General features: G+C 46.3%; 1 long non-coding RNA gene across 1 annotated transcript; it reads right to left on the minus strand.

The window, feature by feature from the left end:
- Positions 1-305: 305 nt before the first annotated feature.
- On the minus strand, positions 306-8,505 carry LOC134733464 (uncharacterized). Its single transcript, XR_010116930.1, has 3 exons — positions 8,346-8,505; positions 5,785-5,860; positions 306-1,090 (listed from the first exon to the last, which is right to left on the minus strand). It is a non-coding gene; the product is annotated as an uncharacterized lncRNA (long non-coding RNA).
- Positions 8,506-22,800: the final 14,295 nt, after the last annotated feature.

A 22,800-nucleotide genomic window follows, 5' to 3' on the forward strand; every position in this document is an offset into this window, starting at 1 on the left:
AGGAATAAGAGCTGGGGGAAGTGTGCAGGCTTCCCACTAGGCATTCTGGAAAGGGGAGAATAGCAGGAACAATGGCCCTGCTTAAAACAGACTACTGGCCAGAGGCTCCAGGTGACCAAATGTCTCCCTCACAGGGAGGCACTCAAGAAGCCACGTCTCCCTGTTATAGAGAAGCAAAAGCTCAGTACAGGAGGCCAGCCCCGTAGAAATGTATTTACCAGGTATGCTGGTTGGTAGCGGGTAATTGGAGCTTAAGAATACTTGACTTAGTTCCAAGGGGTAGAGTAAAATCGTTTAATCCCCGGTGAGGTGCAGGCAGCTGCCAGCCAGAAGGGACTCCAGCCCCTGACAGTGGGAGGCATAGCGGTCATAGCACTGTGTACCAGCTGAGCATCAGTTCCACTTAGACTAACATGCAACTGATCCTTCCAGCAGCCTGCAGAGGTAGACATTGCCATCCCATCTACAGCTGGAGAGACTGAGGACGGGAATGAGTCAGTGATTTATCCAGGGTCTCGTGGTCAGTCACGGTAGAGCTGGGCTTTGTCTCTTCCAAGTGTCAAGAAAGGTCCCCTGCCTTCCACTCACTCCACATGAAGGAGATAAGAGGTTCTGCTGGCACGCCGGCCCAGCCTTGCCTGTCAGCAGAAGCCCCAGCCAGCTGTGATCATGGAAGGGCAGCTCCTGGGTCCTAACCCCCGTGAGAAGAGAGAGCTGTCAGGTAGCTGCAGATCCTCCATGAAGAAGCAGGGGCTAGGGGCCATTTTGCAGTTCTGAGCTTCTCAGCTCCTGATTCATGTGGAGCACCCTTCCAGTGCCCCAAGGCAAGGCTCAGCATTGGTCCATCCAGCTTGGCTGTAGGCTGGGACACCTCTCTTACCTGGACAAGTAGTATCACCCTTTGCTGTGCGTTCTGAGCTTCTTAACATCTGTATTCATCTGCTCAAGATGCCATAACAAAATATCATAGACGGAGTGGCTTATTTCTCACAGCTCTGGAGTCTGGAAGTCCAGGATCAAGGGACCAGCACTGTCAGGTTCTGGTGAGGGCTCTCTTCCTGGCTTGCAGGCAGCCACCTTCTTGCTGTGTCTGAGAAAGAGAGAGAGAAACAGAGAGAGAACTGTATTCCATTGTTTCTTCTTATCAGAGCACTAATCCCATCTGATCAGGACCCCACCCTTAGGTCCTCATTTAACACTAGTTACTTCCTTAGAGGCCTCATGTGCTGGGATTTAGGGCCTCAACATATGAATTGTAGGGGAACATGAAAATTCAGGTCATAACATCTTTTGGAGTCAGACTTGGATTCAGTTTTAACCTCTACTCCTCTCTAGCTCTGGAAAAGTTCATGCCTCTTATATTACTTTCCTGTTGTTGCTGAAACAATTTATCAAAAAATGAGTAGCTTAAAACGACAAATATGTATGATCTCACAGTTCTAGAGGTCAGACACCAAAGTCAGCCTCACTGGGATAAAGCCAAGGTGGCGGCAGGGCTGCGCCCCTTCTGGCTCTCGCTAGGAGTGTCCTCACTTCCTTGACTTTTGCAGCTTCTAGAGGCTGCCCATGTTGCTCGGCCCATGGTACCACATCACATGGACAACAGCTTCCATGGTCACATCTACTGTCTGACTCTGACCCTCCTGCTTCCCTCTTGTAAGGACACTTGTGATTCCATTGAGCCCACCTGGATAATCAGGGCCATCTCCCCATCTCAAGATCCTTTGCCTGATCACATCTGCAAAGTTCCCTTTGCCATGTGAGAAAACCAATCCACAAGCTTTACAGATGACGATGTGGACTTCTGATGTACTTTGGGCTTTGTGGGCTGAGGGTGTCCTGAAATGGCCTGGCTTGGGGCCTCTCCATCCTGTGTTTATTAAGCTGGCCCGGATCTGCTGAACCTTGCTTCCGATTTCTCTTACACAAGGCTCCCCGCTCCCTGCCTCGGCATTGGGTCAGCTGCAGTTCTGCCCTCTGGGCGTCGCTGGAGACACAGAGCGATGCACAGAGCAATGGCTCCTGCTGACCCAGCCCCGGACAGTACCTCCTGGGGTTCTCTCTCGCTTCTCCATGTGCCTGAAGACCAGGCATGTTCCTACTGAAGCTGGGACTCAGCAACACCCAGCCTTCCTCTCAACTCCTCCCAGCCTCTGGACTGAGGCTGACCCTGAAGTCCCAAGTCTGGTTCTCAGCCACACCTGCCCCACACCGAGGCCTGAACCAGGAGGGCTTGGGGCCCACAGCAGTTGGTCGAGCATGAAAATCCCGCAGGCCCAGGGCCACGTGGTGTACCAGGGGAAACTGTGGGTGGGGGTGGGGTTGTCTCCCTCTTCGTGGATGTTTCCCCTCTGGGCAGCCCCCACCCCCAACTTCAGAAACCCAGCATCTTCACACCTCCCATCCCCTGAGAGCAGAGGTGACCAGCTCAGCTTGGAGCTGCCTCAGGCTCTGGGGCTTGTCCCCAGATCTAGGCCACAAGCCTCCCACCGCAGGGAGCAGGGAAGGGGTTCAGGTCCGTGGACTCACTGGAGGGGCAGGGAGAGGCCGCTGGCCCTGAAGCAGGCCTCCCACGCAGAGCTGGTGAGGGCAGCTGGGGTGACATCCCCAGACTAGAGCCAGGCAAAGCCCCTGTTCAAGGCTAGAGCCCCCAGGGATTCCCTGAGGCCTCTGAGTGGGGGCTGTGGCAGGGTGGTGGGTCAGCTTCTGTGAATGAAGCCCGTGGCTCTCCAGATCTCCACATCCCCCAGTGTGGCCTGGGCCTGTTGTTGCCTTCAGCACTGGAGAGGGAGGAGGGCTGAGAGAGCCTCTCTTCCTCCACAGTTTGAGCTGCCCCCTCACCAGCTGTCTGGTCCCGTTACCCTTGGGCTGAAGCTACGTGGAGAAAAGGACACTCCAACTGAGCCCCTGCAGGCAGGAAAGCCACACAGGTAGAGTGACCACAAACTTTCCTGCCTAGAACCTCCATGGACATCTCATGCCCAGCTTCCCAGCCCCCTCTGTCACAACTCCTTCCGTTTCCCATGAGTCCCAGCCATAACGGCCCAGTGGCCACACCGGAAATCATGCACCTCTGTGCCTCTGAAATTGCACCTCTGTGCCTGTGGAAATGCGCCTCCAGGCCTCTGGAAATGCGCCTCCAGGCCTCTGGGCCTTTGCACATGCTCTGTCTCTGCTTCTGCCATCTTTCCTTTTCTCCTCCCCCTCAGGGGGCCTAGCCATCCCTCAAGTCCAACTCGAACAGCTGCTTCTCTGTGGTGCCCCTCTTGCACCCCCAATGTGATTGCTGCTCCTTCCTCAGTGTCCCCAAAGGGTGTACACAGCCCTTCCCTGACATGCAGGGCACTGGCAGAAGTGTGGTCTCTGTGTGCCTGTCTCTCCCCGGGATCGTGAGCATCGTGAGGGTGGGGAGCAGGTCTTATTTTTTGAAACCCTAAGGACTGCCACAAAGCTGGACTAAAGGAGGTGTTCAGGAGGGGTTCACTGCCTTTATGAGGCACCAGCTGTAGACAATGTGCTGCCCAAAGCATTAATATTCTGGTGTTTTAGCAACTTTATAAACCAGGTGGAAAAACAAGATACCCACCCTGCCTGGCAGGAGAGGCTCTCACTAAATTGAACCAACGAATAAGCAGGATTCAAAGAAACAGAAGATCGATGAAAGCAAGCGTAGTTTATAGCAGGGGTCTCCAGAGTGGGGCATGCCCACCAAATTCATTGGTTCCCAATGCAGGGTCAAAATGTGGATCCTCTGTTTACATGTATTTGTATCCTTTTACTTTTCCATGCTTTTCTTTTTTAAAAGTTTTAATGTGTATAATACACAGATCTGTACAGTAATTTATGTCATATAATTTGTAAATGAATACAATATACATTTAACAGGGGGTAAGCTGAAAGATGTTTTATTCATATAACTTTGGAATAAATTGGGTTTAAACTGTGCTAGGTGAGAGCCCTGTAGTAGGGGGAGCATCAGAAATGCTTCCCGGTGACGTCGGCACCTCCCAGCCCTGTTCCCCCCTCATTGAGGACATGGCCCTTCAGGGTTTGAGTTCCTGCCCAGATGACAGGCCCTTTCCATCCACTACCTATGGCTCAGCCCCTGCCACCTGGTGCCATCATTTTTCCAAGCCAAGGCAGTGATGCAGGGGCACCTTCTCCCGAATAGGGTACTTGGCTTGCCCTGCTCCCTCCTAGGGCCTCACCTCTGCCTGCAGGAAGGAGGGGTGGCTGGAATGGGCCTCTGCTGAAGCCAACCTGGGAGAACAGTTCCAACGTGGGGAATGTGGATAGAATTATTTTCTTCAGATTTCCCAACAAAAATAACTTGGAATTTATGTCCTTGGACATGCTGTTCCATGTTTCTGCTCAAATTCCTCCCCCTGCTGCCTAGGAGCCTTTAGATTCGCAAACAGCCCGGTCTTGGCATTTGGAGGTCAGAGCCATCCATCACCACCGGGCATTTTATTTTAACAGGGATTCTTTAAGTTCCCACTGAACACCAGGCCTGAGGCTAGGCCTTGGTGATTCCAGATGAGCTCAACACAGAAGGGGAGAGGGGCAGGGACCTCTTATTTGTGATTTTATTGTCATCTTTGTGCTGGGCACTTAGTAACAGATGAAGGCCTCCTGCCAACCTATGAGGGACAGATGATCATTTTCCCATTTTACCAATGAGGAAATCAGGACCTGGCAGGCTGAATGTCTGTCTTCTCCCCACCCCATCGCCAGGAGGGATGAGGGATCCCACCCGAGAGGCTCCAAGGCTCAGACTGCTCAGGCCATAGGAGAGGTGAGAAAGGCTGATATTTGGCTCTGGCCTGACCCACTGGGACCCAGCTTCCAGCTCCTCACCTGGCGATGAGGCAGGAGGGTCGCATGCCCCTGAGGTCTCTGCCAACCCTGAGCTTCTTGGCTCTGTCTGGGCTCATCCGACCCTACCCTGCCTTCTCCACCTTCCAGTCTGAGCCAGGAGCCCTTCAAACGGTGGGCCACCCAACAGGGGACCTGGCACCACTGTGGGGTTTCTGAGAAATTGCAAACAATGATGACAGGCAGTTTCCTTCCTGAGAAGTAGGGAGGCACACGAGCCTTGTTCTCCTCTGTGCCCATTCCACCATAGGTGCAGGGAAAAAGTGTCACCCTTTCCTTGGTCTCATGGCCTCTGTGGCATTCTGTGAATGAGTCTGAAAACAAGCCATTGCAGGGAGGGAAAAATAAGCCACTTACCCCAAAATGGCTCTCTGAAGCTCTGCCGGCCACCTCCTCCCAGGCCTTTGCAACAGACACACCCTCCTATGTTGACAGGGTAGGTCGCCCTAGGAATCCCGCAATTCTCTCTTAGGTGTGAGCTTGCAGCACTCCCATGAGGACAGGCTGGGTCAGGAGCCCACCCTCTGCTCTGATGAACTCCCACAGCCCCAGGATGGAAAGGCCACAGACTGCCTTTTGCAGCTTTCCCTGGTGGAGGGACAGGTTGAGGGACAGGCTCCAGGCCAGAGGCACTCGGCTTCCATCCAGGGAGAAAAGCTGTGCAGACATGTTTCCCTAGCTAGTCACCAGGACTGAGAGCAGGGAACGAGTGAAGCTGGGACCAGCCAGGCCATGGTGCCAGCTGTGTCTGAAGCAAATACTAACAACAGCTATAATTAGCAGTAATGACCTGAATGGCTAGCATACTGTGCTGACGGATTTACAACAGGGGCGGTGGGGCCGTGGAGAGAATTCGAAGGGTCTGTGAACTTGAATGGGGAAAAAATTTACATCCTTATTTTCACTAACCTTCCACTGAAATTGAGTATCTCCTCCTCTTCTGAATGTAGTCAACAGGCCTCAGACATTTTAGCAGCATCTGCAACTTGCCAGTAGAAATCAAAGTTACATTTCATATCACAGTGCACTTGTTACGATATCTGAAATTACTGTTTAAGCTAATCCCTGCTTTGGAATTATGGGGGTTGTGATATCTGTCACTAGATCTTGTTTGTCGTGTTAAGAAGAATCTGTGATGTGATATCAAAAATTTTAGCTTTTATAAAAATATTGTGATAACTGTATTTCAATGTAATTGGTGTTATCCTATGTCTTCTGTTTCATGCATTTAAAAATATAGCTCTGAGGAGGGATTCAAAGCTTCACCAGGCTGCCTTAACGAGGAAGAGAGGGGCTGCTCTACTGGCATAACCTTGAACAATGCTCCCAACCAGCCAGTGTGGGGGCAGGGCTAGAAGGACCTAGGTTGGCCTGCATACATTTTGGGGGTTCAGGTCCCTTTGTTCAGAAAAAGTTTTTCAGGGGCTGGGCATGGTGGCTCACACCTGTAATCCCAGCACTTTGGGAGGCTGAGGCAGGTGGATCACTTGAGGTCCGGAGTTTGAGACTAGCCTGGCCAACATGGTGAAACCCCATCCCTACTAAAAATACAAAATTTTGCCGGGCCTGGTGGCACACACCTGTAGTCCCAGCTACTCAGGAGGCTGAGGCAGGAGAATCACTTGAACCTGGGAGGCAGAGAGTGCAGTGAGCCAAGATCGCAGCACTGCACTGCAGCCTGGGTGAGAGAGTGAGACTCCGTTTCCAAAAAAGAAGTGTTTCAGGAAGGCCAGCATGACATCGTATAAAGGTGGGACTGCTCTGGTAGAATTTGGGGGCAGGGGGTCCTTGGAGCTTCCTTACCCCGCCTACCCAGCCCTTTCATTAGATGCCCTCCTGCCCTTCCCTGCTTCCAAAAAAGCTCCATGGACTTCCTCAGTTTCCACAGAGCACATTTGCAAATCATGGACCTAATGCAGCCCCTGTCCAGGACCACCTTGTTGGTGGCATAACTTCCTATACAGCCCTGCCCATCAGAAGTCCAGGATGCCCTGGTTCTAGGCCCACAAGGCCTCAAGCTTGAGTGTAGGCAGATCTGGGGTAGAATTTGGGGGATGTCATTTATGATCCCAGAATGAGTCCTCCCATGCGTTCCTGAAAAAGACCAGGAGAAGGCCGAGCGCAGTGGCTCAGACCTATAATCCCAGCACTTTGGGAGGCCAAGGCAGGCAGATCACGAGGTCAGGAGACTGAGACCATCCTGCCCAATAGGGTGAAACCCCATCTCTACTAAAAATACAAAAGTTAGCCAGGCGTGGTGGTGGGCGCCTGTAGTCCCAGCTACTCAGGAGGCTGAGGCAGGACAATCACTTGAACCAGGGAGGCGGAGGTTGCAGTGAACCGAGATTGCACCACTGCACTCCAGCCTGGGCAAAGAGAGCAAAAACTCCATCTCAAAAAAAAAGGAAAAAAAAAAAATAGAAGACCAGGAGAGAGAGGGATTCCAGAAGGCTCTCACCAGCAGCTCAGGAGTTAAAAACATGGGCTTAGAAAGCTCTAAGTTCAAATACTGTTCCACCGCTTACTAGTGGTGTGTGCCATCCAGCCTCCATTTTCACCTGGTAATTAGGAATAATAAAATTGCCCACATTTAAAGGTTGTTCTGAGTTAAATGAAAAAATGCATGTAAAGAGCTTAGCCTGACCCAGCAAATGCTCAGTAAGTGGCTGTTGCTACCTGAGCCCTTTCTCTGGGGAAGATGTTTGCACCTGCCACAGCCTCTGCCCTCCTCATCCTTTCCCTCTAAGGCATCTCCGCATTGGAGACCACCTCCAGGCTTGTTTTCACCCTGCAGGCCTGAAACTCTTAGTCCTTCCAATCCTTTCCAAACATGTCACTTGGCATTCTCAGGGTGTTTTGGTAGCAGCAGCCACAGCTCACCCAGACGGCACACACTGTAGCTATTATCTAATCATCTAATAATTAGCTTGACATTTATAAAGAGCCTTGAGGGATAAATGCTTGGGAAAACTGCTGTTTTCAAATGCGAGGGTACCATAATTTTGCACCTGTGCCAGGCAAAATGGGAGCAGGAGGAACAGTGACCCAAGCCTCTGCCTGCCCTCAATTGTCCTTAGTGTGTTTAAGCAGAAGCAGGTTTACCTAGAAGCTAACAAAGCATAAGTGTCAAGACCCCTTACCTGCACAGTCCTGTGTTTTCTGTAAAGTGTGCAAAAGTGGCATATGTTTGCTTTTTTTTTTTTCTTTCTTAAAGAGGCGCTTCAAAATTGTATGAGCTGCAGGCACCACAAAACCTAACCCACTCCTGGGTTTAAATCAGAGCTGTCTCTTGGATCAGTCCTGCCTGGAAGCCTACTTCTCCTATTGTTGCCATTAAGAACTGACAGATGGGTTTGGGGCAGAAGGTTAAGGAGGGGGCTGCACTGTGGGCTAAATATGGTGATTTGCTGGATCAGAATGGAGCCCCAGACTTTCCAGCATTAGGGAATCAGAGTTCCCTGCTCTGCTACCTGCTGGCTGGAAGACTTGGGTGCTGCCACACAATCTCAGTCCAGGAGTCCTCCTCAGTAAATTGCCGTTTAGAAGGCTGACCTGCCCACAGCACAGCCAGAGGTTACTATGAAGAGCAAACAAGCTCTCTGTCAATATGCTGAGGTGGCTATTTGGTGGTGACTGCAAAAACACACAAAACATTGAGTTAGAACTTAAAAGGCCAGCAATAAACTCCCTCCCCAGACCATGGCAAGTAAGTCATGCATGGAATGAGGTACATAGCTTGCATGTGCCTTACTCGACTAAGAAATAAAATAGGGAAAATACTCCCTAGCCATCATTAGTAGGAGCACAGGTTGTGAGAGGCGAAAGCAGTCATCTGCCTGGACACCTGGGGGGCCACAGTCTTCCCACTTCTACAGCCTCAGGCCTTTGGGAGTAGCCCCCAGGACAGATGACCAGGGAAAGGATATGGCTTTGGCCAGGACACGGAGAAGAGGGGTGAGAGGTAGATAAAAGCTCCCACAGCAACAAGGGCAGGTTCTCATTATTGCTGTTAGTGGCCCCACCTCCCAGCTGGGCTCAGACCCCAGTGTCCTCTGATACCTTCCCTTCTGGTTTCCCCACATCTGATTAGTTAAGTCCTAAAATCCCCACCCTCAGTATCTGTTGCACCCTCATCCCCTCCCTCCTATTCCTACAGGCCATCTTCTGTTTCTGTTCTGGACTATACTGGACTATAGCAACAGACATCTAACACAGGGCTTCCAACAAATGGGCTACAGGTATGCTAGGGTTTTATCTTCTTGGCCCTGGACACAACCAGACCAGGCTTGGGGAAGCTGGGGCCTCTGGACTAGCATCTTGCAGCCCCAGGAAGCCTCCTTTGGTACTTCCAGTATGCAATGCAAATGTCATCATTTTTATCTTGCCTCTATGTGGAAAATGTGGGGAATGCTGACCTCCCAAGTGCCCCTTTCTGCCCACTCAGACGTGTCCTGGGCACTGTGGTCAGGTTGATTTCCATGGAGTCCAACTATAATAGTGCAGTTCACCTTCAGAATGGCAATCAAGATTCTGCACGGAATGACAGTTGCAGCAAGCCATACCTGGCCACAGGGTCAGGTGAAAAGACCCAATGCCAGAGTCCTCCTCACAGCATGGTCCTGTGAGTTGCAATGTGTGGAGAAACATAGTCTGGGAGCACAGCAGACTACGCTCCTTCTCTTAGGTTGTGGTTCTCAGATTCTATGGTGTACATGCATCACCTGCTACACTTGTGAAAAATGCAGATTCCAGGGCCCCCTCCCTTCCCTCTACCCCCTCCCCAGCTCCTCACTAAAATTTTAAACCAGGGGGTTTGCAACTAGTCCAAGAAATTTACATTTTTGAGAAGCATGCTGACTATGAATGCAGGTGTTGCACAAACCCTACTTTGAGAAACAGTGCCCCAGTGACCACAGCTAACTGCAGATTTCACCCAGTCAGCCCAAAAGATGAAACACCGCATATGGACAGGAATTAGCAGTAAAAAACTGTGTTTCAGCCTAAAACTTGAAACCAAATACGTCACTTGGAATAATTCCATAAGAATAAGAGATCATTAAAATACGGAAAGTGGTTGAAAGGAAGACCATCTGTGCAAACCAAAGCAGTTTCAAGGAACCAAAATAAGTTACTCAGACCCGAGAACATTCTCCCAGAAGGGCAAACCACATGAAAAATACAAAATGTAATCCTAAAGAAAAAGGAAAGTCTTGAGATTCTGGAAATAAATTATTTATAATCTATAACCAAAGCAGCCCATTGGGCAGACAAATACAGCAAACTGCTCTCTACAGTGTGAGCAGATGGAAGACATTGAATACGCACATGACCAAATATGAATGGCACGAGTTCCTTCTGGGGGTTCCCAAAATGGAGTGAACTTCATCAATGGCATTATCATCTGCGGTGGGGGCGATGCTTCAGCAACAATTCCAGCAGCTCCGGGACCTGTCCTGTCGTTCAGCTGGGTAGCTCTACAGGCTGTCACTACCTTTTCTGATTCCCAGATGGAGGCATGGTCGGCTCACAAGAATACCACGAATATATCAGGCAAGTGGCACTGAACATCCGAAATTCAGACCAACTTGAAAAATAGAGATTGCACGTTCATCATAATGTTCTGGGATGTTTGAACCTCAGTCAGCGGATGTTTGCCATCCTCATGGGTTATTCCTGCCATTTGCTCCTTTACTTCCTTTTGCCTACCGCATGAACCATTTAATCACACTTCAAAACTCTGCTCAGTATGTGGAGTGGAGTGGAGGGCTCAGGAACCATTCTGGATGGTAACGGACTGTGATTAAATAGAGACCCAGGAGTGACTGCAGAGTCCTTTTAACCAGAACAAAGCTGTGGTTCTTCCCCTATGCTCAGGGACAGTGGAGGCCAGAGAAGACTGGGAGATGGTTCTGGAAGGGGCAACTCCACCTGGTTTACTAGCACCTCATTTGGGCTGGTTCACACCCATGGGATGGGCGCTCACTCACACTGTTTCCCCAGAGGAAATGTAGGACTTTGTCACTCGCATCAACCTGAGATCTCAGTGACCTGGATCAACAGTGTTTCAGGGGGAGGTTGAGAATCAGCATAAAGAAGCAGTTAGCGACTAATACGGTTTGGCTCTGTGTCCCCACCCAAATCTCATCTCATTTGTAATCCCCATGTGTCCAGGGAGGGACCTGTAATCCTCAAACATCAAGGGAGGGAGGTGATTGGATCATGAGGGGTGGTTTCTCCCATGCTGTTTTCATGGTAGTGAGTGAGCTCTCATGAGAGCTGATGCTTTTAAAGTGTGGCACTTCCTCATTCTCACTCACACTCTCTCCCACTGCCTCATGAAGAAGGTGTCTGCTGCCCCTTCTGTCATGATTGTAAGTTTCCTGAGGCCTCCCCAGCCATGCTGAACTGTGAGTCAATTAAACCTCTTTCCTTTATAAATTACCCAGTCTAGGGTATTTCTTCATAGCAGTGTAAGAATGGACTAATATAGAGATGGAACATGTTTTCAGCTTTTATGTGAGGCTCTATTTTTAACCAGGATGAAATACCTATCAGGGAAAGAAATACAAAAGCCTCAATGGGACCCTTTTAGAGATACACTAAAAACACATCCTGATAAATGCAAAATGGCCAAGTTTTAAGATAAGCATTGAGCTGGAGCCGAATGTTGCTATCATAGATGTCCTTTGGAATATGATAATAAATAGGAAATTTTATTTAAATGAGTAATAAGCATTACCCTTTTATTATTAAAATACTTAGTGGTCAGATTTCTAGTCTGCCTTTATAGTGCAGGAATAATGATGTCTTAGCATGGTCTGCTGTGAGGTTGCACCTCGCATTTCACTGGGTGCTGCATATTTACAAAACTCACTAGACATCCGTGCTCACTGAGACCAGCACACACTGCCAAACAGGCTTCTCATGATGGTGACGTTGTCCATGTTATTAATCTTTCCTTTCTCTTGAACTAAAAAAAAAAATCCTTTTTAACTCCTTGATATAAAGAAGTCCCAACCAGGACTTCTTGAAAGCCTCATGGCACATACTAAGTTAAATAACTAAAAGTGAAAAGTAGCTCTTACAGGTTAATTCCCCCACCTGAGCATAGGCTGTACCCCGAGACTGCTGCGAGGATCAGCCTACACACAGGTGCTCATGGGCTCTCAGAGAAGGGGTCTTGGAAGCTGTAAAAGTGTCAAGTCAGACAAGCCATTGCACTCAGCAGAGCAGGGAACCCTAAGAGTTACAAGGTAGTTCAGGCTTTGACTTGATTATGTAACCAGCTGTCCTAGGCTCTGAATAGAGCAACTGATCATCAAATGACCAATGGTGATTCAAACTGACAAGTTTAAACTAAATATGCAAAATGCGTTGCTATACACTGAGAAGAAAGTGAAGGCAAAGGTGCTACAGCCAGAAAGTGATGAGCATGGGCAGCAGTGGTCATGGTGGGCTACCTAGAGGAGGTAGGGTATGTCCCAGACCTGCAGGATCCTGCAGGAGTGGGTTGACAGACTAGAGAGAAGAAAACATTGGCCAGGTGTGGGGGCTCACACCTGTAATCCCAGCACTTTGGGGGGCGGAGGCATGTGGATCACGAGGTCAGGAGTTCGAGACCAGCCTGGCCAATTTGGTGAAACCCCATCTCTACTAAAAATACAAAAATTATCCAGTCGTGGTGGTACACACCTGTAGTCCCAGCTACTCGGGAGGCTGAGGCAGAAGAATTGCTTGAACCCGGGAGGCAGAGGTTGCAGTGAGCTGAGATCACACCACTGCACTCCAGCCTAGGCGACACAGCAAGACTCTGTCTCAAAAAAAAAAAAAAAAGAAAAAAAAAGAAAACATTGACCACTGATTCCTTTGCAATTTCTGACTAAATACATCCCTCAGAAGTAAGCAACACGGTTTACTAAACTAGAAGACAGCCAAGGAAAGAAAGGGACAGTAACTTGGCCCTTGTATCATTCATGAATTTTATCTCACAGGTGAAGATCCTGAAGCACATCATTCTGTGACTGCCCTATGTCACATTGCTGGCTGATGGTAGAGTCAGATAAGCAAGGGCAATTCGGAGTCCCATAAGACCCCACAGCCCCAACATCTCTTGTAACACAAAAGAGCTGCCTTCCTTTCTCCTGCTAATAGGAGAGTTGGGTTTGGCTATATAGTGAGGAGTTTGGCTTGGTTAGATTCTTTGAGCTGTCTCTGTTTTGTTATATTTTGTTTTGAAGGGTGATATGGTTTGGATATTTGTCCCCTCCAAATCTCATGCTGGAATGTGACCTCCAGTGTCGGAGGTGGGTCTAGCAGGAGGTGTCTGGGTTATGGGGGAGGATCCTGCATGAATGGCTTGGTGCCCTCCCCATGGTAATGAATGAGTTCCCGCTCTATTAGTTCACACAAGAGCTGGTTGTTTGAAAGAGCCTGGCCTCTCTCTTGCTCTCCGTCTCTTTTGCTTCCCTCTCACCATGTGACATATGCTTCCCTCTCACCATGTGACGTACCTGCTCCCCCTTCACCTTCTGCCAGGAGTAAAAGCTTCCTGAGGCCTCCCCAGGAGCAAATGCTGATGCCGTGCTTCCTGTACAGCCTGCAGAGCCTCTTTATAAATTACCCGGCCTCAGGTATTCCTTTATAGCAGCACACAACAGACTAACACAAATGGGTTAGTGAAGGAGGGAAAGGGTAAAGAAATCCCTTCATTTTTTCCCTGGTGGTAGAACCTAGATGCAGGCAAGAAAACCCCCGTCCCGGGCCATGCCCCTGAGCAGCAGTGCTATGGCCCTCCCACATGGATCACGCTCCTGTTGCCGCTAGAACAAGTTCCCACAACCTTAGCGGCTTAAAGCAACACACATTTACACCTTAGAGTCCCTTGGTCAGCAGTCTCACTGGGCATCAGCAAGGCTACGTTCCCTCCTGGAGCCTCTCAGGTAGATTTTGTTTTTTTGCCCCTTTCTGCATCCTCTTGCTTGTGGTCCCTTCCTCCATCTCCAAAGCCGACAACAGCTGGTTAAGTGCCTCTCACCTCGCGTCCCTCTGACCTGCACTTCTGTCTCCATCTTCCACTTTTACGGACGCTTGTGATTACGCTGGACTCGCCCACTGAAGCCAGGATATAATCTCCCAATCTTAAAGTCAGCCACCACCTTAATATCGTCCATAACCTGAATCAAACAAAACATATTTACAAGTTTCAGGGATTAAGATGTGGACATCTTCGCAGGGCCCAGGCACTATTCCACATCACAATTGCTAAGGTCAGAGGATAGCATATATTTTATTTGACAATCTCCTGACTTGGTTTGTAATTTTAAGTATTTAGAGACATGGTATGTGGCCTCCATTTGCACTCTTGCTCTGGGTCTCACAAATGTTGGGGGTGCTCTGGTGGGAGCAGCGTCTGTCCCAAGATGACTGTTACCATGGCAGGTCTTAGTGGAGTGGGAGGCGCCGAGTACTCAGCTTTGGCCAGCAGCTGCCCCCACTGGAAGCAGTTTCCCAGGTGCCCCCAGCCCGTGGGCCTCCAGAGGACCACGTCATCTTCCTTATCTTATCTCTGCCTCAAACCCAATTCTCTGCCTTCCAAAACTTTGCTCTCCTTACAATGGCATTCGTCCCCCCAAAAATAAATTTCCAGTTCTTTTTGCCTTTTACTTTTACATAAAAAAAACGGAGACACAAGGAAAGAAACATCCTACTCATCCCAGCCCTAGTAGTACAGACACACCAAAGCATGCCAAGCCCTTCCGGAAACCAGAGCGTGGCTGACATCATCCTGCCCACATCGCTAAGCAACTGTGGGATCAACATCTGTTTCCATGGAGATGTCTCATCATCACCATTCGCCAGGCAGAGCTGAGAAGTGCACCAGGAGGAATGAATATGCTGGGCTGTGCCAGAGAATAACAAAACCCAGTGGCCATGAGCAAAAAAGCAATCATGAGAGTGAAAGGAGGATGAGAGAGATGTGAGGAGGGGGAAGAGAGGGAGAATGGTGCCGAATGGGGTTCTGCAGGAAGTCACTGGCCAGAACCAGGCCAAGGTGGACATCACCAAGCCCAACCCTCTCATTGCCTGAGAGAACCCCAGTTTCAGACTACTGCTCTGTCTTGCACAATGCTTCACAGGCCATGCTGGGGCCAGAACCCCAGCCCTGTGCCTCCTAGCCCAGAATTTGTCTCCTTTAGAATGAAGGCACTGAAGAGCAAGGATGCTCTGTCTCCTGTCGGTTGCAGGCAAGCACAGATGGTTCCTACTCCTTTTCCTCTGCCCCTTGCTCTGGCCTCCCTAGCATAGTTCCTTCCGAGGATGGTGGCTTCTGCTCATCCAAGGCACCCCGTCTCTGTAAGGTGTGGCCTCTGATGTGAAGGTGGTGGAGGGGAATGGACGGGAACTGACTTTACTGAGTGCTCACTATGTGCCAGGCACTATGTCTTATGTTGATTATAGGCCATCTCTATGCTTCCCCAAATTCCTCCTGTGAGCACGAGAATCTCATTTAACAGGCAAGGAACTGAGGCTCCTCTGAGTTCTTATTCAATATAATGATAAGAAGAGCAAACACTTAGAAATCGCGTACTATGCACTGGGCATTATTTGAATCTTTTTCAGATATTAATTCATTTCATCTGCACACCGAGCTGTGAGGGGAGGAGTATCATCTATCAGTTAAATAGATGGCAGGGGGAGGATTTGAAGCCTGGGATGACCTTCCCACTGCAGTCCCCTGACCCTACTGTCGTCACTGAAGAGAACGGCTCAGGAAGTTCAAGTCAGGCACACAGGAATGAGCTGATGATGGACTGGATGTTGGAACAGGAGGCCAAGTGGGATTTTTCCTTGTGTCTCAGAATTGCAGCCAGTGGCCAGAGCTGACAGTGAAAAGCACTGAAGACCCAGCAATCTTGAGTTCAGAAATCCACCCACAGTGGTGCTAGCTGCCACCTACAGACCCAAGGAGAGATCTGTCTCCCAGCAAATGCGAAGTGCTCTGCCTGCCTTCCCACTGGCAGCGTTAGAAGAGGCAAGGCCTCCCAGGGAGGGCGGGGGTCGTGGTGAGAGGCTACACCCCTGCGGCCCGGTGAGAAGGTCTGAGATTCCCTTGTTCCTGGGGTGTCTGCAGCAAGGGAGGCCAGTGGCTGGTTCCCAGGCTGCGCCAGCGTTCAGCAAGCCGCAGACCCAAAGCCAGCTGTGGAGCTGTGGTCAGAGCCTCGGGTGCATTCTGGGAATATGTGTCTGACACAGGGCCTCCCCCACTATGGGGAAGAAGAGGACCCATGGCTGGCTCCCTTGACATTTTGGGGTTCACTTGGACCCCGAGATCAGCACCTACCTCTGGTCTAGAGATTTCCAAAGGCAGAGGCCTGGTTGATGTGGTGTTGGCCAGCAGGGCTCCAAACAACAAAGACGGAGGGGGTTTCTGGGAGGAAAACTGGGCAGTCCCACCCCGTACCCATTCTTCTAGCTCTCAGAGAGTCCAGATGAACACCCTAGAAGGTCCCTGGGGTCTATGTAAAGGGATCCTGGGGTTAGCACAGAGCAGGCGCCACATAGGCCACTGGGGCAAGTAACGGCGCTCCCAACCCAGGGTGGGATTTGTGGGTGCTCATTTGCTGTCAGGGCTGAAGGTAGACACAGCTGCCCTCTGGAGGAGTGTGGGACTCAGCTACAGCATGGACTGTGGGGAGCTCACTACGAGCCCCATAAAATGCTGTGCACCATCTATGCAGAGAAGACCACCTCATCAGCACCACCAGCATTGGCCAGAACCAAATGAAGCCAGGGACACCAGGGAGAGAGAGGAGACGGAGAGACAGAGACAGATGACAGAGACAGTATGTGGTCTGCATCACTTGAAATATTTACTATCTACTATCTGACTTTTACCAAAAAAGTTTGCCAACCTTATTTGTAGCCTGATTGGGTGGGGGTGCAGCTATAAACAAGGTACAACATTCACATTTTAAATTCTATACAAATCCTTCTGTCACTTGTTTCTTTCACTCAGCATTATGTTTTTAGGACACCACTACTGTAAGTAAATATATTACAGTTTATTCATTTTCCTAAGTGATAAATATTTAGGTTGCCTTCAACTTTGTGCTATAAAACTGCTAGAAACATTCTTGTTCATGTCTCCTTGTGCCCATGGGTAAAGTTTCTTGGAGATATATACTTACAGGTGGAATTACTGGGTCAGGGAATATAGACTGCTCCAACTTTATAAACTGTTGCCAAATTACTCTCCAAAAATGTGGTATCAATTTATGCTTCCCCCATTAGTATTTTCAAGTTCTCTGTACTGCATGTCTTCATTCCTCTTGGTATTGTCAGCATTTAGAATTTTCACTAATCTAATCATGTGAAAAGAATATCTCATTATGGTCTTAATTTGCATTTGTCCAGACACAAAGAGGATGTGCTTTCTCTTCTGTTCATATCTTTTGTTCATTTGGGGAGCTATTTATTTCTAGGCATTCTTTACATATTCTGTATATGAATTGTTTTTTAGTTTTATGGATTGTAAATATCATCTCCCAACATGTGGCTTGTGTTTTGCTTTGATTTTGATGTTTTGTGAGCAAGCAACAGAAATGTTTTATTTTAAGGTAGTCAATTCTCAACATCTCTAAAGTTTATAACCTCTGTGTCTCTTTTGAAAGATTATTTCCTGCAGATGCCTGTAATTCTAGTACTTTGGGAGACTGAGGCAGGAGGATCACCTGAGCCCAGGAGTTTTAGACCAGCCTGGGCAACATAGGGAGACCCCCATATCTACAAAACATTTTTTAAAAATTAGCCAACCATGGCACACACTTGTGGTCTCAGGTACTTGTGAGGCTGAGGTAGGAGGATTGCTTGAGCCTCGGGAGGTCAAGGCTGCAGTGATTTGTGATTGCACCATTGCACTCCAGCCTGGGCAACAGAGCAAGACCCTGTCTCAAAAAGGAAAATAAAATAAAATGTTTCCTGGCTCAATTTGATATAAAATTATCTTATGGCACATTTTTAAGCTCTGCTTTTCCCATTTGAATCTCTAATCCATCTGGAAATTATTTCTTCGTGCCTCAGTAACTAAACATTATTATTTTTTCATTGAGATAACCAAATATTACCATCATTTGCCATTGACTTATAGTGACATTTCTGAAATATGTTTAGTTTCCACTTGACTACTGATCTATCTGTGTGCCAATACCACACTGCTGTAATTTACTGTATGTCTTGATATCTGGTCGGAAGAGTTCACCCATTCCTCTTCCAAACACCTTTGAAATTTTTGGTCCTTTGTTCATCCAATTAGATTCTATAATTGACTTTCAGGTTCCATAAAAAACAATGAGATTTTTACTAGGATTGCATTGAAAACATAGACTAATTAGGAGATAATTAACATTGTTATATATGTACTTCTTCCACCTGTAAGCATGATGTATCTCCCCACTTATCATGTCTTCTTTGGTACCTTACAATAACATTTTGTTTTTGTTTGTTTGTTTGTTTGTTTGTTTGTTTTTCATAAAAATCTTGCATAACTTCTACTAGATTTATTTCTAGGTAAAAACTTTTTGTTTTTTATTTTTTATGCCATTTGTAAGAGAATGGATAGCTGACCACCACAAGTCTATAACCCTCTTGGATTATGTGAAGTTGCTGCTGGAGGCAACTGCACAGCCAGAGGCTGAATACCTCATCCCTCCTGGTATCCAAGTATGGCCATGGCATTAGTGGTCCCTGAGGAATGTGATCAGAAAAGCAAATGGGTCCTGCCCTCTGGCCCCTCCCATGGCCATATGGTTGCAGAGGACTTCAAAGTGTTAGAGGGCAGCCAAGAGAGGGAGAGGAACCTAAGTCTCTGAATCACCAACAACCAGGAACACCCACTTTGAAACGTCTATGTATTACACAGCAGACTGAAGTCTGATACGGCAGTTGGCTTTTTAAGTGATACACTATTTGGGTAGAGTTTTAACTTAAAAATTATCTTTTCTGGCCGGGTGCAGTAGCTCATGCCTGTAATCGCAGCACTTTGGGAGGCTGAGGCAGGCAGATCCCTTGAGGTCAGGAGTTCAAGACCAGCCTGGCCAACATGGTGAAACTCCTTCTCTACTAAAAATACAAAAATTAGCCAGACATGGTGTTGCAAACCTGTAGTTCCAGCTACACAGGAGGCTGAGGCAAGAGAATCATTTGATCATGGGAGGTGGAGGTTGCAGTGAGACAAGATTGTGCCACTGCACTGCTCCTGGGCAACAGAGTGAAACTCCATCTCCAAAAAAAAAAAAAAAAAAAATCTTTTCTATTATCTTTTCTACTCAATGTTGTCAGTGAATTTAAAAAATACATATAAGTGGCCGGGTGCAGTGGCTCACGCCTGTAGTAATCCCACCACTTTGGGAGGCTGAGGCAGGCGGATCACGAGGTCAGGAGATCAAGACTATCCTGGCTAACACGGTGAAACCCTGTCTCTACTAAAAATACAAAAAAATTAGCCAGGCGTGGTGGCGGGCCCCTGTAGTGCCAGCTACTCAGGAGGCTGAGGCAAGAGAATGACATGAACCTGGGAGGCGGAGCTTGCAGTGAGCCGAGATTGCGCCACTGCACTCCAGCCTGGGTGACAGAGCGAGACTCCATATCCAACAAACAAATATATATATATATATATATATATATATATATATATATATATGTATTTTGCGTACATTTGTATATTTTTATGTTAATAAAACATGCTGAAGTATCTAATAATTTCTATTCTCAGATTCTATGTACAGAGTCGTGTTATCTGTGAAAACGGTAACTTTATTTCTTCCTATTCACTTAATATACTTGTATTTCTTCTTCTCATCTCCATCCTTTGGCCAGGAACTGCCTTTCTCTTTTCTCCCAGTATAACAGTAATCTTTCTCATGTTTCTTCATTAAGTGTGAAGTTGTCTAGGATTAGGGATGGATGCCATCTGTTGAGTTAAAGAAGTTTCTTTCTACTCCTAGGTACCCAATCATTTTTATTACGAATGAATATTGAATCATAGCAAGTGCTTTTATGGCATCTATTGAGATCATACATACATTTTCTCTTTCATCCATTCATGTAGTGAATGAATAGATAATCTAATATTAACTCATCTTTACAATCCTGGTCTAACCTTGGTCATGAAGAATTTCTTCTATACATTAGTTAATTTCCTTATCTCATAATTTGTTTAAGATTTTTGCACTCATGTTTGTAAGTGATGTTTAACTACAATTTTATGTTCTTTTGTTTTCTTGGTTTCAGGATGGTTTTGCTAACTTTATTAAATGAGTTAATTTAAGGAGCTAATCTCATCGGTTTCTCATCTCTAGGACAGTTTGTATTTTTAAAAGTGTATATCTAGTCCTGAAATTTTATAGGAGGAGGGAGAGAGAATGATTAGCTTATTAAGCCATCTGGTGAGAGTTTCTTCTCACTTTTATTAGATAATTATTTCATTTATTTAAATGTATATTCAGATTTTATATTTCTCCTTGAACAATAATTTTAATATTTTCTGAGATGTCTATTTTGCCTAAAAGTTAAATTTATTCCCATAAAATTGTCCATACTTATCTTGTTTTTAAAAAAAACTCTACATTTATGTTTTTTCAACATTGTTTAATCATGCCTCCTCCTTTTTTTCCTTGATAAGTCTTACTGGAGACTTTTCCACCTTATTCATCTGTTCTGATAACCAGCTGTGGGCTTGATTGATTTTCTCTAATGTATATTTTAATTTCATTGTATTCATTTCTGCTCTTCATGCTATAGTTTCCTTCCCTGTACTCTCTATTTGGATTTATGCTGTGGTTCCTTTTCTTATTCTTAGGTTGGATATTAGCTTATTAATTTTTAGTCTTCCTAACTTGCTAATATCAATACTACATATCTCTGTCATTTCCACCTTAGCTGGATTCCACACCTTTTTTTAACCGTAATATTCTTACTTAGTTCATTTCTAAGAATTTTCAACTTTCCATTATAATTTTTTAATCCATGGCTTACTAGAGGGGTGTGTGTGTGTGTGTGTGTGTTTGTGTGTGTGTGTGTTAATTTAAAAATGTGTGAGGGGATTTGTGTTATTTTTTATCACTGATTTCTAATTTAATTTTGTTGTGGCCAGAGAATATGGTTGGTATGATACTGATCTTAAGAAAGTGGTTGAGACTTGTTTGCCTCATTCATAGATAATTTTTGTGAATTTTCCATATAGGTAAATGGATATATGAATGGATGGATGGATGGATGGATGGATGGGACATGTAGATAGACAGACAAACAGACAAATGGAGAATGCTATAATTTTTATAAGGGAATTTGAGAAAAATGTGTATTTTCTAATTGGTGAATGCGAAATTCTTCATGCATCTATTTAAATCAAGTTTGTTACTGGTGCTGTTCATTCCCCAATATCCTTACAGGAGTTTAATGATTTAACAATGATGAGATATGCTGAAGTGCTAAAGGAACTCACTATGAATTCAGATCTCTCAGTTCCTCTTTTACGTGCACTTAGGCTGTGTCTATCTTTTCTTGTAGTGCTATAGCTAGATAAGATTTCTTTTTGTTAGTGTTTCATTGGTTTATATTTTTCCATCCTTTTACCCTTTGGAGTTCTTGGGTTTTTTAATACGTTTCTTTGGAGTCCTTAAGTTTTTTGTATGTCTCTTGTCAACAAAATATAACAGACTGTTGTTTCTTTGTTTCAAATAGTCCAACAATTTCTATTTAAACTAGAAAATTTAGTCCATTTACATTTACTGAGATGATTAATGAATTCAGATTCATTTCTAGCAAAGGCATGTTGGTTTCTCTATATATTGCTTTTTAATTTAATTTAGTTTCGTTTTTTCAAAGTTTGTTGAGATATGATTGACATACAATAAACTGCACAGATTTAAAGTATACAATTTGATAAGTTTTGACATATGTATAAACCCATGGAGCCATCAGCACAACCAAGATAATGAACATATCTGTCATTCTCCTGAGGCTTTCCTATTCCCCGTCGTGATTTCTCCTTCCTGCCCTCCCCAGGCTCCATCCCAGAGTAAACACTGATCTGTTTTCTATCACTATAGATTAGCTGGTATTTTCTAGAATTTCAGATATATGTAATTATTAAATATGTACTCGATATTGTTTAGCTTCTTACATTCAGCATAATTGCTTTGTGGTTGGCCATGTTCATTCGTTTTTATTGCTGAGCAGTGTTCTATTATGTAGATATTCTTTAATGTGTTTATTTGCTCACTTGTTAATGGGCATTTATTACAGATAAAACTGTTATGCACATTTGTGTACAAGTCTTTGTTATAGACATATGTTTTCATTTCTCTTGGTAAATACTTGGGAGTGCAATGGCAAAGTCATATAAGAGATACATGCTTAACATTTTAAGAAATTGTCAAGCTGTTTCCCAAAGTGGTTATACTATTTTATATTCCCATAAGCCGTGTATAAGAGTTCTACTTTCTTCCATATTTTTACTAAAACTTGGTAGGGTCAGTCTTTTTAATTTTCTCTTTTCTAATAGATGTGTAATGGTATTTCACTGCAATGATTTTACTTTGCATTTATAATATAGTGATTTTAATTTGCATTTACCTAACTACTAATGATGTTGAGCATCTTTTCTTTTTTTTTTTTTTTTTTTTGAGACGGAGTCTTGCTGTGTCGCCCAGGCTGGAGTGCAGTGGCGCAATCTCAGCTCACTGCAAGCTCCGCCTCCTGGGTTCACGCCATTCTCCTGCCTCAGCCTCCAGAGTAGCTGGGACTACAGGCATCCATCACCACGCCCAGCTAATTTTTTGTATTTTTAGTAGAGATGGGGTTTCACCGTGTTAGCCAGGATGGTCTGGATCTCCTGACCTCGTGATCCACCCACCTCGGCCTCCC

Source organism: Symphalangus syndactylus, chromosome 18, assembly GCF_028878055.3.
Source record: "Symphalangus syndactylus isolate Jambi chromosome 18, NHGRI_mSymSyn1-v2.1_pri, whole genome shotgun sequence".
Classification (NCBI taxonomy): Eukaryota; Metazoa; Chordata; class Mammalia; order Primates; family Hylobatidae; genus Symphalangus; species Symphalangus syndactylus.